The sequence below is a fragment of the Euleptes europaea genome, chromosome 9, assembly GCF_029931775.1.
Source record: "Euleptes europaea isolate rEulEur1 chromosome 9, rEulEur1.hap1, whole genome shotgun sequence".
NCBI lineage: Eukaryota > Metazoa > Chordata > Lepidosauria > Squamata > Sphaerodactylidae > Euleptes > Euleptes europaea.
In genome coordinates this window covers 89,665,441-89,680,356 of record NC_079320.1, presented here as the reverse complement: position 1 = coordinate 89,680,356, position 14,916 = coordinate 89,665,441, and the positions used below count along the sequence as shown (strand labels likewise).

Here is a 14,916-nt window from a genome sequence, read left to right as displayed (position 1 = left end):
TCAGTTCCAGTTTATTTCTACATTGTGGAAAGACAGATGACTTATGAGAGTGGAAGAAAAGAGGAACCGAAAGGCAGCCCGTGGTTCCAGAGAGTTCCCAGGGCTTGTCGGCGTCCAAAGGAGACGATGCCGCACAGCGGCTAAAGGGAAGAGCTGCGGCATCAACCACCCCCCTCAGCCACAGACCCAGAGGGGGCCTCGGGGAAGCCCATCCCCCTTCTCTCTGCCACGCCAGCTCACCTCACAGAGCTTTTGTAAGAATGACTGCAAAAATACAGGGAGCGCTTTGGGCTCTGAAAAGCCTAACCCAAGTTAAGACAGCATTTATCTAAAGCACTGCTTCACCCACAACCTCCTCCTCCTCCTCCTCCTCCTCCTTCTTCCTTTTTAAAACCAAAAGCACCTCTGTGGACTGCCGATTCTGACTGGGAAAGCAGTGCAGAGAGCACTTCCGCCAGCCCCCTTTCCCTGAGGTAAAGTGTCCCTGAAGCTGCTACTTAGAGAGACAGGCTTAGCAGCCTCATGCTGAGGTTTTTAAAATTAAGAAAATGCAAATTAAAAAAAAAATCCATACACGAATAGGCCTGATTCCTATCTATAGCACTAAAACCAAACAGAAGTGTATCCTATGAAATACATCTAATGCCACCTGCCAGTGTAATGTATTGGTGCTGCTCTGCACGAAGGGGGGGGGGAATTCTGTCGTTCTTGTTGCTCTTCCATCACCCGCATTTTACAGGAGACGCCACTCTTTGATTTGCAAGTTCTCGTTCTCTCAAACTGGAGACCATTCATTTCCCAGCAGGCGAGTAAAACCCTGCAGGAGGCCTCCGTGACCTTCACTGATAGTGGCACATGATCTCTCGGGTCATTACAACAACACAGGACTCCTGCTGGATCTGTGGTGCTGGACGCCAGAAAATATTTGAGATCTGGGAGACCCAGGTTTGAATCTACACTCTGACACGCAACCTTGGGCTGGTAACACACTCTCAGCCTAACATACCTCACAGGGTTGTTATGAGGACAATGTGGAAGAAAGGAGAACAATAAGAACATAAGAAAAGCCATGCTGGATCAGACCCAGGCCCATCAAGTCCAGCAGTCTGTTCACACAGTGGCCAACCAGGTGCCTCTAAGAAGCCCCCAAACAAGACGACTGCAGCAGCACCATCCTGCCTGTGCTCCACAGCACCTAAGATAATAGGCCTGCTCATCTGATCCTGGAGAGAATAGGTATGCATCGTGACTAGTATCTATTTTTACTAGTAGCCCTCTCTTACATGAGCATGTCCACTCTCCTCTTAAAGCCTTCCAATTTGGCAGCCATCACCACATCCTGGGGCAGGGAGTTCCACAATTTAACTATGCATTGTGTGAAGAAATACTTAATTTTATCTCTTTTGAATCTCTCACCCTCCAGCTTCAGCAGATGACCCCGCGTTCTAGTATTATGAGAGAGAAAAGCTTCTCCCTGTCCACTCTTTCCATACCACATAATTTTACAGCCTCTGTCATGTCTCCCCTTAACCACCACCTTTCCAAGCTAAACAGCCCTAAGAGTTTTTAGAATTTTTTGAAAGTGTCAATAAGAATGTGGGCAGGCCACTGTTTACATTGGGCACTCTGGTTTTGAAAGTGCACCCCCCCATACACACACACACACACACACACACACACACAAACCTCAAAGTCTTCCTCTCCCATCTCTGGCAAGAACTAGCAGCAGCCGTTAGAATTCAGAAGCGGAGCGCTGTCCTTGGGCGTTCGTACTGCACTCTACCCACCCAGCTAAATATCCAAGGCTGAATTTGACTCCTGGTCATCTAATTGCAGTTCCAGGTTGTTTATACTTCAGTCCAACCACAAATACTGTTGATAAATGGACCTGCACTACAAAATAAGTTTTGGATCACCCAAATCATCCATTCCCAGAATCTGAAAACTGTGCCCTGAGAGGGTGACATGCACAGATGCCTGGTCCAAAGTCTGTTTTGGCACAAAATGCTCTAAGGGGAAGGGGCAGGAACCCCACTGAGTTGCTGCACCTCAAAATAAACTACAATTCATGGGTTTCCAGAATCTGTCATAGTGTCCAAAGCCTAGTTTTAACACGAAGTCCTCCAAGGCAGAGCGTTCACAGGGCCAGACACCAAGACATGATGGAACACTGCAGGTAAATAGGCATTGACTCCAGGGATGCTAATTATGCCACCTATGGAGAGACTCTACATTAGTATTGCACAATTCCTAAAGTCCTTAAGCCAGAACTTAATTTTTCTTACATCTACGACTTGCCACAGGTTAAGCATTACTTCCAGTAACAGCTGGGTCATCCCCAAAGGAATGCCTTGCCCCCACCTACCCACCCCAAACTTCTTTTCCTCTGCACACCAGATGCTAGGAACGAGCAACAGGGACCCCTGCCCTGCTCATCAGCCTCACTGAGGCACAGGGAGGATTACTGCTAGACTAGATGGAAACAGGACACTCAACCAAGGACATGAACTCAGAACTGAGGCAGAGAAGGGGGTTCTTGGTACCCACCCGCTCTTCTTTGCGCCCACATTTTCTGTAATGCCACATTACACCATGCTCAGAATAGCTCCACTCTCTCCCTCCTGTCAGAGACCAAATAGAAAACAAATTGGCAGCCTTATGACACGGAATTAACTACTGGCAATGGAATTCAATACTGGAAGGCACAGTCAATGGTCACTAGCAGATATGGGTTGAAAAAAGGTTTAAGTAATTAATGAAGCTTTTTTTGTACAGCTATACTAAATGGAACTTTCATGTACAGAGGCAGTATCGGTATCACTGCATATCAGACACTTGGGATCAAGAAGGACAGGAGGTCATCTCTTTCAAACCCTTCTTACAGGCTTCCGGGGATTGGAAACAGAGGACTGCCCCAGAGGAACGCTCAGTGAGCAGGGATATTTCTACAGACCCACCAAAAACAACTGGCCCAAGAGTACGGAAAATATAACAGGCAACAGCTTTCCAGTCAGGCACCACCCAGCAGAACGCACTCACTCACCTCCACGGCACACAACCCCTCTGCCAGTAGTCACAGAGGCACTGACCACCAGCTCCATCCTGAGGGGCAGGGTAGGAACTAACCCAGCAAATTGCTGCTGCTGCTGCAAGCCACCCCACGGGTGCCCTTACCAGCCCTGTCTTTATTTATGCGTCACCCCTTCATGTAGGATCAAAGTCCCAGGCATGCAACTATTTTTTGTAAAGGGTTTTTGGTCTTGCCTTTAAGGCAGCAGGCTGTTCTCCCCCAACCCCCCAACTAATTTCTACTCCAAGCCAAGATACTGATTCAAAGGTTTTTTTGTACCAACAGAAAATGGTTGAGTTTATTGCCACAAATACTCCAGTGCAATAGTGCAGAACATAAGCACAGCACATACAGTGAGAAAGAAATAGAAGTTTCCAACCAAATGAAGGCTTTTCTTCATTTCTGAGCAATAATGAAACAATCATGAAAGAGGAACCATTGTTTCAGGCAGGCATGTGGATGAGCACATGTTCTCATTATGCAGCCACGGAGTAAGTCTGAAGTGTGGAAAATAAAATCTAAGCTTTACATCACCAGCACAACGCCAGCCTTGAGAGATTCTCCTCCATCCCAAACTTGTTTATCATCGACTCCTGTGTCCAGCAGAACACCCAGAAATTCTCACCCCTCCAGCTCTGCTCCCTACTCTGCCAAAAGACCCTCGTGCGAGGGCCTGTGCTAAACTTTCTTGGAGGCAGTGCTGGAAGACAGGGGGGGCGTGCACTACCAGAATCATATTTAAATTCAGCCCAAGTAGTGTTGCCAATAACCTGGAGTTGGGGGGGGGGGGAGATGTCCTGTCCCTCATGGCATGTAGTTAAATGCCATCACCTAGTCAAACAACATCCTATTAAAAGAGTAGGACATTTTTTTCCTCCAGGCTGTTGGCAACCCTAATTATAAGAGATGCTTCGTCTCTTATAGTCACAGTCTGAAATGCCCGATTGTGCCAGAGCCATCATGGATCACTGGCTGTAAGCATTTAAATATAATGATGCCTTTCAAACACCAGCCTTTCAAATCAGAAGCATAAACCTCCAACTTAACTAAAAATATAATATGTGGGGTTTTAAAAGGCAGTCATACGGCTAAGACTGTCAATTCATAAGGGTTTTTTTTAGTTAAACAATCAGAGTTTCAACTGGACAAATGGATTAAATTTAATGTAAACATACATTTATGTTTTTGAGGGCTCTGAACATAAGCAACTTCTTTTCTTTGCAAAGTATGGGTCAAATTAACACACACACTAATACCCCTGCCTGCTTCGGGGTAGACAAACACAGGTCCGGCAGAGTCACAGGGTGGAGGTAATGTAGTTTTGGGGGATGGTATGGGAGGAAAAATAGCTCCTCTCCTGGGGCCCACTTCCCATTCACTGCTAGGAAAAAAGACCACCCTAACATTGGTTCTTGTAGGTTATCCGGGCTGTGTAACCGTGGTCTTGGAATTTTCTTTCCTGACGTTTCGCCAGCAACTGTGGCAGGCATCTTCAGAGTAGTAACACTGAAGGACAGTGTCTCTCAGTGTCAAGGGTGTAGGAAGAGTAATATATAGTCAGAAAGGGGTTGGGTTTGAGCTGAGTATTGTCCTGCAAAAGTATTGTCCTGTAAGTATCAAGATAATGTGCTAATGAGGGTATGGTATGTTAATATGGAACCATTGTATCCTGAAGTGATCTGTTAATGTGTGTAATCCAAAACTAATCTGTATGGCTATTGTTGAATGTTGTCTTTGTCTGGAGGTTTTTCAGGGCAGGAAGCCAAGCCTTATTCATTCTTAAACTCTCCTCTTTTCTGTTAAAGTTGTGCTGATGTTTATGAATTTCAATGGCTTCTCTGTGCAATCTGACAAAATAGTTGGTAGAATTGTCCAGTCTTTCAGTGTCTTGGAATAAGACCCTGTGTCCTGTTTGTGTCAGTCCATGTTCAGCCACTGCTGATTTCTCAGGTTGGCCAAGTCTGCAGTATCTTTCATGTTCTTTTATCCTTGTTTGTATGCTGCTCCATATCAGTTTCAGGATATGGAGTATCCTCATAATAGCATCATTTTCTTTATTAAATGTGGAAGTAAGCAAGAATTTACTTCCCAGAAGTGAAGCTGTCATGCAAGCCCTTTCAGTGGAAGTTTGCTTCACAAATTTTGCCCACTCAACACATCTGTCTTTTGCCACACCAGCTGCCAAAGCCACACAACACTGGGGAAAGGAAGCCAGCCACTCACACGGACCACTTGAAGTGGGACAAGTGAGCAATAATTTGGGCTGCATGGGGTTTTCTCCTTTGTCCCTTCCTTGGACAGAAAAGCCAATAAACTTACATTCAAACATCCCACAAGTGCCCCTTGGCCCTACTCTCCCTTGATCAGAACCGTCTCCCAGGCCCCTCTCCCCTCATAAGCAGTAGAGGCAGGTTCTAGGTTGAAGTTCAAGTCATCTCAAGCAAACTGAAAACTCCAGCCACTTCCAAGGTTTCAGTAAAGGACGCAAATAACTGCAAGTAGCCACTCCGGGGGCACTTCTTATATTTATCTGTTGGGTGCGCTTTGATTGTGGGATCCTGCATAGCAGGGGGTTAGACTGTATGGCCCTTGTGGTCTCTTCCAACTTTGTGTGATTTTGTGTGATTTTGTGATTTGTGATTTATTTACTCACTTCATTTATAACCGCCTTTCTCCACAGTGAAGACCCAAAAAAGTTTACATCATTCTCCTCTCCGCTATTTCATCCTCACAACAATCCTCTGGGACAGGTTAGGCTGAGAGGGTGTGGCTGCAGAGTCTCCCAAACCCTAGTTTGACACTAACTTACACAGGTTCTCAGTATAAGCTCTGATAAGGAAAGCCGGGGGACACATTATCCTCAGCAAGCAACCTGTGAAGTAGTTTTACACCAGTTTTCTTTAATTACCATGGAGCGCAGAATATCTGACAATATCCTGTAGTGAGCAGCAGCCAGATTCCAGCACCTCCTCCAAGGTGGGCACCTTGTAAACTGGCAGGCAGCTTACGCTTCTGCAACTTGTCTGACAGTAAGCGAATGCTACACAGGAAGGTGCGGAAGAGCTCCAGCAACCACATTCCTGTCAGTTCTGCACCTTAACATGTTGGCTGTTGGTCTCAAGACTCCAAGAACCCTGGAGGTTTGGTACCCACTTCAGAAATTCCACAGCTGTATGAAATCAGTGGGTTTTAGATCAAATGAAGCCTGAACTGTCCCTAGAAGTTAAAATGACTAAACTGAGGCTGCCGTACTTTGGTCGAGGGGCTGTGGCTCAGTGATAGAGCATCTACTTGGCATGCAGAAGATCACAGGTTCAATCCCCGGCCTCTCCAGTTAAAGGGACTAGGCAAGTAGGTGATGTGAAAGACCTCTGCCTGAGACCCTGGAGAGCCGCTGCCAGTCTGAGTAGACAATACTGACTTTGATAGACCAAGGGTCTGATTCAGTATAAGGCAGCTTCAGGTGTTCATGTTCATGTGTCACATTATGTGAAGACAATCATGCTAGGAAAAGTTGAAGGCAGCAGGAAAAGAGATGGATTGACTCTATGAAGGAAGCCACAGCCCTCAATTTGCAAGACCTGTGCAAGGCTGTTTTGGAGGACATTGATTCATAGAGTCGCCATGAATCATAGAGTTGGTAGGTACCACCAGGGTCATCAAGTCCAACCCCCTGCACAATGCAGGAAATTCACAACTACCTCCCCCCCACACACCCCTAGTGACCAGAAGATGGCCAAGATGCCCTCCCTCTCATCATCTGCCTAAGGTCAAAGAGTCAGCATTGCTGACAGATGACCATCTAACCTCCTCTTAAAAACCTCCAGGGAAGGAGAGCTTACCACCTCCCGAGGAAGCCTGTTCCACTGAGGAACAGCTCTAACTATTAGAAAATGTTTCCTAATGTCTAGACAGAAACTCTTTTGATTTAATTTCAACCCGTCGGTTCTGGTCCGGCCTTCTTGGGCAACAGAAAACAACTCGGCACCATCCACCATGAGTCGAAAGCAACTTGACGGCACTTAACACACACATGCAAACTACAGAGGATGTGTGCCTGCCCTTGTCAAAGAGACTCACCGTGCCTCAAATGCCACAACTACTTTTGCCAGTGCAATCAAAACATATTCCAAAGATTATCAGGGCAACTATCTGTTAAGGATTTGAGGTGAAAACCACCCAGCTCACATCACTGTTCCAGCTGTAATTTTACAAGAGGCTGAAAATATGAAATCTTTACAAACCAAAGACCCTGTGAAATTATCAAGAGTATTTTGACCTCCAACTGTATCTCGGGAGCTGACCAGGAGCAAGCAGAAATACCAGTATGGGCTTCAAAGATATGAGCAACATTGCTTCTAATAGAAATAGCCCATGCAAGGCTAGAAGGGTGGAAACCTAAGAAAGAGCCTTTGCGGTATGTAAATTGTGCTGTTAAATTGATGTTGACTGATCTCTTGATCATAATAAATCTTGACTGATTGACTGACTGCAAATAACATTGATTGAAATATTAGAAAATGGGAATAAATATAAGAAAATGGGAGAAGGTCAATGGCAAATAAGTTGATGAGAATGACTCTGCCCTGATGGGATTGCTAAGAAATATAACCTCCCCAACCTTGTCAATACACTTCTGATACCAGGACAGAGATCCGGGCTCCCTCTCCTTCAGTCTCACATGAATTCACCCTCCCTTCCATTATCAGAAGTAAAGACAGTGTAGCTTATCATTGATTCTGGCTATAGACTAACCATGAAATAAAAGCAGATCTCAGGGAAACCCCCCGCAAAACTGTATACATTTTATACAACTGTATACACTTCATCCTACAGGTGTTGTACATGCCTCAGCATCCTACATACCTCCCATAACTAAAAGTAAACATAATCCCACAAAAATTCCATGGAGGATTTCTGCAAATGGGTGACAGCTTCTACAGATTCCTATGTCTCACAGCAGACCTCTCCCTCGCAGGAGCAGGAGGGGGAAACTGAGGAACTTCTGCTCCACTGACAGAAACTTCTTCTGTCAGCAGAAATGCTCCACAGGAAACAAGACGTGGGTATCTACTTAATTTGCTTATCTGTTCAGATCACAGAATTAAACATCCCTTAGAGAACTGATGTTTTAGAGCAGTATATGCATATGTTATAAGTGCCGTCAAGTAGCTTCTGACTCATGGTGACCTTTTGAATTAATGACCTCCAAAACGTCCTTTCATTAACAGCCTTGCTCAGGTCTTGCAAACCGAGGTCCGCAGCTTCCTTGACTGAGTCAATCCACCTCACACTGGGTAGTCTTCTCCTGCTGCCTTCAACTTTTCCGAGCATCATTGATTTTTCCAGTGTGTTTTGATCTTGTTTGATCTTCTTTGGTCTCATTTGACCAAAGTACAATAACCTCAGTTTGGTAATTTTAGCTTCTAGGGAGAGTTCAGGCTTGATTTGATCTAGAACTGGCTTATTTTTTTGGCAGTTACGTTATCCGTAAAACTCTCCTCCAAAACTGCATTTCAAATGAATTTCTTCTGGCCAGCTTTCTTCATTGTCCAACTTTCACACCCATACATAGTAATGGGGAATACTATGGCATGAATTTTTTTGATCTTAACCAACACATTCTTTCACTTCAGAATTTTTTCTAGCTCCTTCATGGCTGCTCTTCCCAGTCTCAATCTCCTGATTTCTAGGTTGCAGTTTTGGCTGATGATGGAGCCAAGGAATAGAAAATCTTGAACAATTTCAATTTCTTTGTCATCAACCTTAAAGCTGTGTAATTCCCCAGTAGGCATTACTTTTGTTTTCTTGATGTTCAGCTGTAATCCTGATTTGGCACTACAAATAACCTTATAAAAACGCAGGGACCAATATTTTATACAATGCAAAAAAATTATAAAGCTTGGGCAAGGCCAGAGGCACAAAGCCCTCGGGTGGGCACCAAAGCAAACCACTCACAAAATCCGGAACCAGACCAAGACACAGTCTGTTGTTTTTGTTTTCTGGTTCATTTATACTGGCTTCTTTATTGTTGTAACATGCTTTGGGTCCCTTTTAAGGGGAAAAGCAGTGTACAAATACATAAATAAATGTTTATCTGCACAGCTCTATTTCTATTACTTTCTAAACGAAATCATCCCTTCAGTTTGTAAGTTCCGCTGCTCTAAGACAACATCTACATACTGCTGCTCTGCTGTGTGTGGCCCTATTCGGATTACCGTTCTATACCGGATGTTGGCCCATTTTGGATTAAAGCAATACAAAGATGGGTGTTCATACAGCTCATTTCAATCCATCTATGAGCCATCTCTAAAGCACTCTGGCTAGTTCAAACAGCCCCACAATTGTTTTCCTGCCTTTTTTGCCGGTGTGTTCTTTTCCAGCTTTTTTTTTATGTTCTGAGATTTGCAAATCTCAGAACATTAAAAAAAAAAAAGCCAAAAAAGAATGCACTGGCAAAAAAAAAAAAAAGGCGGGAAAACAATCATGGTCCTTCCCAAAGCGCTCCAGGCAGTTCAAACAGCACACTGGAGCGATTCAGAGGCACAAGGAATAACTGAAAACGGTTGAAAGAGGTTTTAATAAAAACTGGCTCAGCCTCGCTCAACCAAACCGGTTGAGTCTGAATTGACCCAAAAAGTCCATTAGCAACCTGCTGCTCAAACAGATTATAAAGGCAGTTTGAATAGGCCCTGTGTGCGTGTGTGTGTGTGAATGTGTCTGTGGGATAACTGCTTCAGCCAGGGGACAACTGTAGTGATAGAGCGGGTGCAGTCTTACCTCTACAGATCACAAACAACAAGAGATGCTGGTGGAAAAGCTGCAACTTCGGCCAGAGGCTCTGATGAAAGAAGGGAAACGTGCTTTGCGTCACGCACTGTAGTACAATCCAAGAACTCTTCCTCCAGTTCCTTCTTCCCCTCTATTCTGGTCCTAGTCAAGGCCCAAGAGTATGTCAGGAAGGCAAAACCAGCGTCTTGAGAGACAGGCAGGATTATCCTCACAGAAAAAGGACATTTTGGTTGGCTTTCCCTCCACTGTACAGGACACCATACCTACAGGAGACAAAATGTGCTGTTTATTTCTGTTTGCAAGAAGGAAGGTACAATAATTCAGGGTTAATTCAGTATCTTGCAGAAAGCATGGATCTCCTGGAAAGCAAGCCAGTGCATTACTGGCAAAGTTGTTGAAGGCATTTCATATTTACCTTAGTAATCTTCACCTGAACCCTATTGAAGATGCTTAGTATTGTTACCTTTATCATTTGTCCAGTGGTTCCAGAACTGTACCAGACGTATTATGCAGTCCACTGATGTCATACTTGTATTCCCTCCTCTCGTGTCCAACGGAGGGAAGAATGGAAAATTAAAACCTTGGCATTAGTGTACTGTCTTAGACTGCAAATCACATAAATCTATGGAGGACCCCTACAGATGTGAAGACCCGAAATCAAACTAGAATAACGGGGGGGGGGTCAGTTTTTCCTGAGAACTTTTGTTCAATTTTTCCAACAGAAAAATTAGGAAGTTTGGAGGAGAATTGAAAAAAAAAATCTCCTATGAAATGTTTTCTCTTTTAGTGAGTAAAACACATCTCAAGGCAAGGTTTTTCATACTCAAAATATACATTATGAAAACGTCTGAGGACATTCTCAATTTTTTCCAATAGAAATCTGGGGGAGCACAGGGGGAAAAAATCTCTTATGAAATATTTTCTAAATTAGAATGAGTGAAATGCTTTATAAGACAAGGTTCTTCTCACTCAAAATGTATAGCGTGAAAAAGTCTGAAATCTTCAGTTTTTCTTGTGGAAAACTGGGAAATTTGGGGGACAATGAAATAAATCTCCTTTTTGCTTTTGGAATAAGGGAAATGAAAGACAAATTTTTCATCAAAATGGGTACTATGAAAATTTTATGTAAGACTGACTAAAGCATTAGGAAATAATAATTCCTATGTATGTTGTAGACATAAAAATCCAGGCTTAAAAGTTGTTTTATTTACCTATATATGCCCACCTTTCTCCTAAACATCTCAGGAGAAATACAACCATAAGATTCTTGCAAAAGAATTATTTGCTCAGAACCCTCCATGTCACAAAGTGTTTCTCTTCCTGGGCAAGATGACAGAAAGGGTGGTAGCAGAGCAACTCCAAGCCTTCCTGGGTAACTCAGCTGCCCTTTCAGTCTGATTTCAGTCCCAACTACTGGGCATGAAGCCTCCGTTGATGCTCTCCATCTGAATGTAGACAAGGGCCACATTTCTCTGAGGCTCTTCCTAGATTTATCAGCTGCCTTTGTTACTGTGGACTTTCCCATCTTGTTTGGACATTTGGAGGTAGAAGCAAGAAGGGACGTGCTTTGGATTGATTTAAATCATGCCTTATGGGCAGGACTCAGAGGGCCACTGTTGGAGACCAGTTGTCCTCAGCTTGGGACCCTGCCTTGTGGGATTTCACAAGGCTCAGTCTTATCCCCCATATGCAACTCAATCTCTATGTAAAGGCCTTAGGGAAAACCATTCACTGTTTTGGAATAGGATATCATCAATACACAGATGGGGAGGGGCTGTGGCTCAGTGGCAGAGCGTCTGCTTGGCATGCAGAAGGTCCCAGGTTCAATCCCCAGTGGCATCTCCAGTTAAAGGGGCTAGGCAAGGAGGTGATGGGAAATACTCTTTTCTGCCTGAGACCCTGGAGAGCCGCTGCTGGTCTGAGTAAATACTGACTTTGATGGACAGAGGGTCTGATTCAGTAGAAGGCAGCTTCATGTGTCCGTTGCTCATGACACCCAATGATGACACCCCGTCTAGACCTAGAAGTTAGGGATTTTCATACCCTACAATCTATTATATATACTTTATTTTTATAATTGAGGATTATGGGACCAGTTAGTCTTCTAGTCCCCACTGAGGGTAATGCCCAGATTACCGGGGCCACCCAGTATTCACTTGGCCTATTATGGGGGGGGGGGATTATAGGCTTGAAGGGACCACATAGTAGGCTTGAGGAAAACAGCTAAGAAACGTGCTTATTTCGGTGTTGTGGGTGGCTTGGTGGTTGCTATGGTTTCCTTTTCTCCAGCCCTCTCAGTATTACAGTCACAAAGTTACTGGAGAGCTGCAGCCTGAGAAAGTATAACAGTTAGAAGAGCAGGTTTTTTGTGTTTGACTGATTTAGACATGGTATGAAGCAGAAAGATTTTTAAGTGTTTTTGACAGGAAAAACACCCAAGTTTACATAACGCAGAGCAGACAGGTTTCTCCCTCTTTATCTATTTTGACAAGGACAGTGTCAAAAGCTTTAATGGCGCCTTAAAGCTGACAGGTTGGCTAAAGACAAAACCACAAAGTACTGAGGTGTGAATTCTCACAATCCCAGGGTAACGCTAGCACCAGTCCACTTAACTAACCTGCAAGCCAGAGACCAAGTGACTAACAGTGCATTCCTAAGGAGAGTTACTCCTTTTTCTTTTCAACCTTCAACCTCGAATGGGCTTGGACTGGAGTAACTCTCCTTAGGAATGCACTGTAATTTGCTCCCCGCCCCCCGGTCTAACATCAAGAAGTCAGCCCTGCAAGGTAGGACACTGGCAAGCTGAATTCCAGAAAACAGTTGTTCTGGAAGCTGTAGCCAATAAGAGCTAAAGTACTGGATTCAGACTGAAGCCCCGAAACCCAAGAATACCACAAAGTATAATTAATGAGATTTATTAAAAGAACGTGCAGGAGAGAAAAATCCATGATTTTTAATAGGCCAAAGCCTGAACCAATGTTTCTGAATAGGCAAGAGACTGCTAGGCAAGCCAGTCTCTTGACAAACAGCACTGTACCTATCTTCAAAATACGTAAACTTCCCAATGGACCCCCTGACCTAACCAGCAGACCTCTTAACCCTTTTCCCACCAAAATTCAATAACCTTCAGCTCTGTCAGTCGGCTGGCACTTGAACAGCCAAACGCCTCCCCTTTTTTTCCTTTTCAGCATTCCAGTCCAGTGCTTGAAAGCGTCTGCCTGAGGCCCCTTGAAGATGGAACATGAAACCATCCATCACACACCCAACTTTTTATCTCTTTATTCCGATCACCTGGTGATGCTGCACAGCAGAGTTTCCCCAACGTTTTGAGTCATGGAGCGCTCTTCAGGAGAGAAATTAGTCACGGATCACAAATTTTCACCTAGCACCTATATACTAAACCGAATGACAGCAGCATTTTTCTTTCCAATCTCTTCATAGAGCACTAGGAGATGTTTCGTGGAGCACCAAGTGCTCCTTGCGGCATTAGTTTGGGAACCTTTGTAGAGGTCCTAAACCAGCCCCTGCCTACTATGGTTAAATAGTTCAAGGTGAGCAAGTTGAAGAGGCATCCTGAAAATAGAGAGGTAATGTTGGTTGGGAAGGCCGAGGTCTTGAGAGACGCCGTGCTTCCCCCTTTGGATGGAGTCCAGCTGACAGCCACTGACTCACTCAGGAGCCAGAGCGTTTAGACTGGATCCAGCTTTACTGCCGGAAAAGCAAGTTAATACAGTTGCAAAAAAAGAAAGAAAAAGAAAAGGGATTATTTCAGCTTCATTTTCACCCTATTAAATAATGATTCCCCCTGTTTTAATCAGGCATAACGAGGGAATCATTGTTAGGGTGCCATTTTAGTTAATTTGAATTGTAAGGTTTTTACAGCAATATATGTTTTATGATTGTTCTTAACATATTAATTATTGTATTATGGTGGTTGTTAGCCACCCTGTGCCTGGCTTGTGCTGGGAAAGGGCAGGGTAGAAACCTAATAAAATAAAATTTAAAAAATTTAAGCTTGGAAGATTGATTCTGCTGCTCTGGTCCCATTAGATACATCCATGCTATGGTTACCTTGAGGCTACACTACTGTAATGCATCCTATATGGCTCTGCCTTTGAAGGCAACTCAGAAGCTCCAGTTGGTACAGAACACCCCTGCCCAGCTCCTGGCAGATGCTAGGTGGAACGCACATGTCACACCCCCTCTGCGTACACTCAGTCAGTTACCTTTCCTTTATCCCTTAGAAGCTCCTTGATCCATTGATCTTGAGCAGCATATATCTATTGTTTGAAGGATATAAGGACTGAAACAAATCTTGCCACTGACAATGTAGCCTTGGGATCCCTGTCACTTAATAAAAAAGGCATTATGTCAGACACAGAGGCATTAGATCTATATGTTAAAAGGGGAGAGATGTAACGTGATCCAAGTTCCTCATAAAAGCAGCATTCCAAGAGGGCAGGAGCTAATGAATCAACAGAGCCAGGAGAGCAAGGACAGGTCCTGTCTGGGTGTGGTATATTCAAAATCCTGCCTTGCATAACCATAGAGGGGTCAGCATTCAGTCTAGCTAAACAGAAGGCTCTAGAAAGACGAGGAGGTGTCAAATAATAAGTATAAGCAGGCAAACCACGTGGTGGTGGTATTCCGAAGAACTGGGATGAACAAACGCGGCCAGCACGAAAAGTAGTGCTGTTATAACAGTCAGTTACCACGGCAACAGCTTTGCTCCTGCAAATGGGTAAGGTCAGCGGCTGCTCATTCATGTGCATTCTCAGTGGCTGCTCCCACCTCTCGAAACAGCCTGTCTGAGGAGATCAGTAAGGCATACACGCTTTTCCATCACAGCCCAGAATGTGCAAAACAGAAGTGTTCAAGAGGAAGGGCAGCCCATTCCTGAGAGAAAGGGCTGAGCCGGCGACTGGAGGCAGTCCCCCCCGCCCCGAGGTTGAAACCTTCCTCTAAAAAGCCGTGCAACCACTCCATAGGGTTGCATGGAGATACGCCACCTAAAAAGGTGGCATATCTTGCAAAAAAAGGAAAGGGGGCGCTCC

The 14,916-nt window shown here is 44.4% G+C and overlaps 2 protein-coding genes across 2 annotated transcripts in view; both read left to right on the top strand.

Annotated features, from left to right (window-relative positions):
- The window catches only part of PPP2R2C (protein phosphatase 2 regulatory subunit Bgamma), a 167,142-nt gene that overhangs the window by 14,304 nt on the left and 137,922 nt on the right, over positions 1-14,916 (top strand). The gene's annotated exons all lie outside the window — the stretch shown is intronic.
- NOP14 (NOP14 nucleolar protein) overlaps positions 1-14,916 on the top strand; it is a 280,913-nt gene that overhangs the window by 208,692 nt on the left and 57,305 nt on the right. The gene's annotated exons all lie outside the window — the stretch shown is intronic.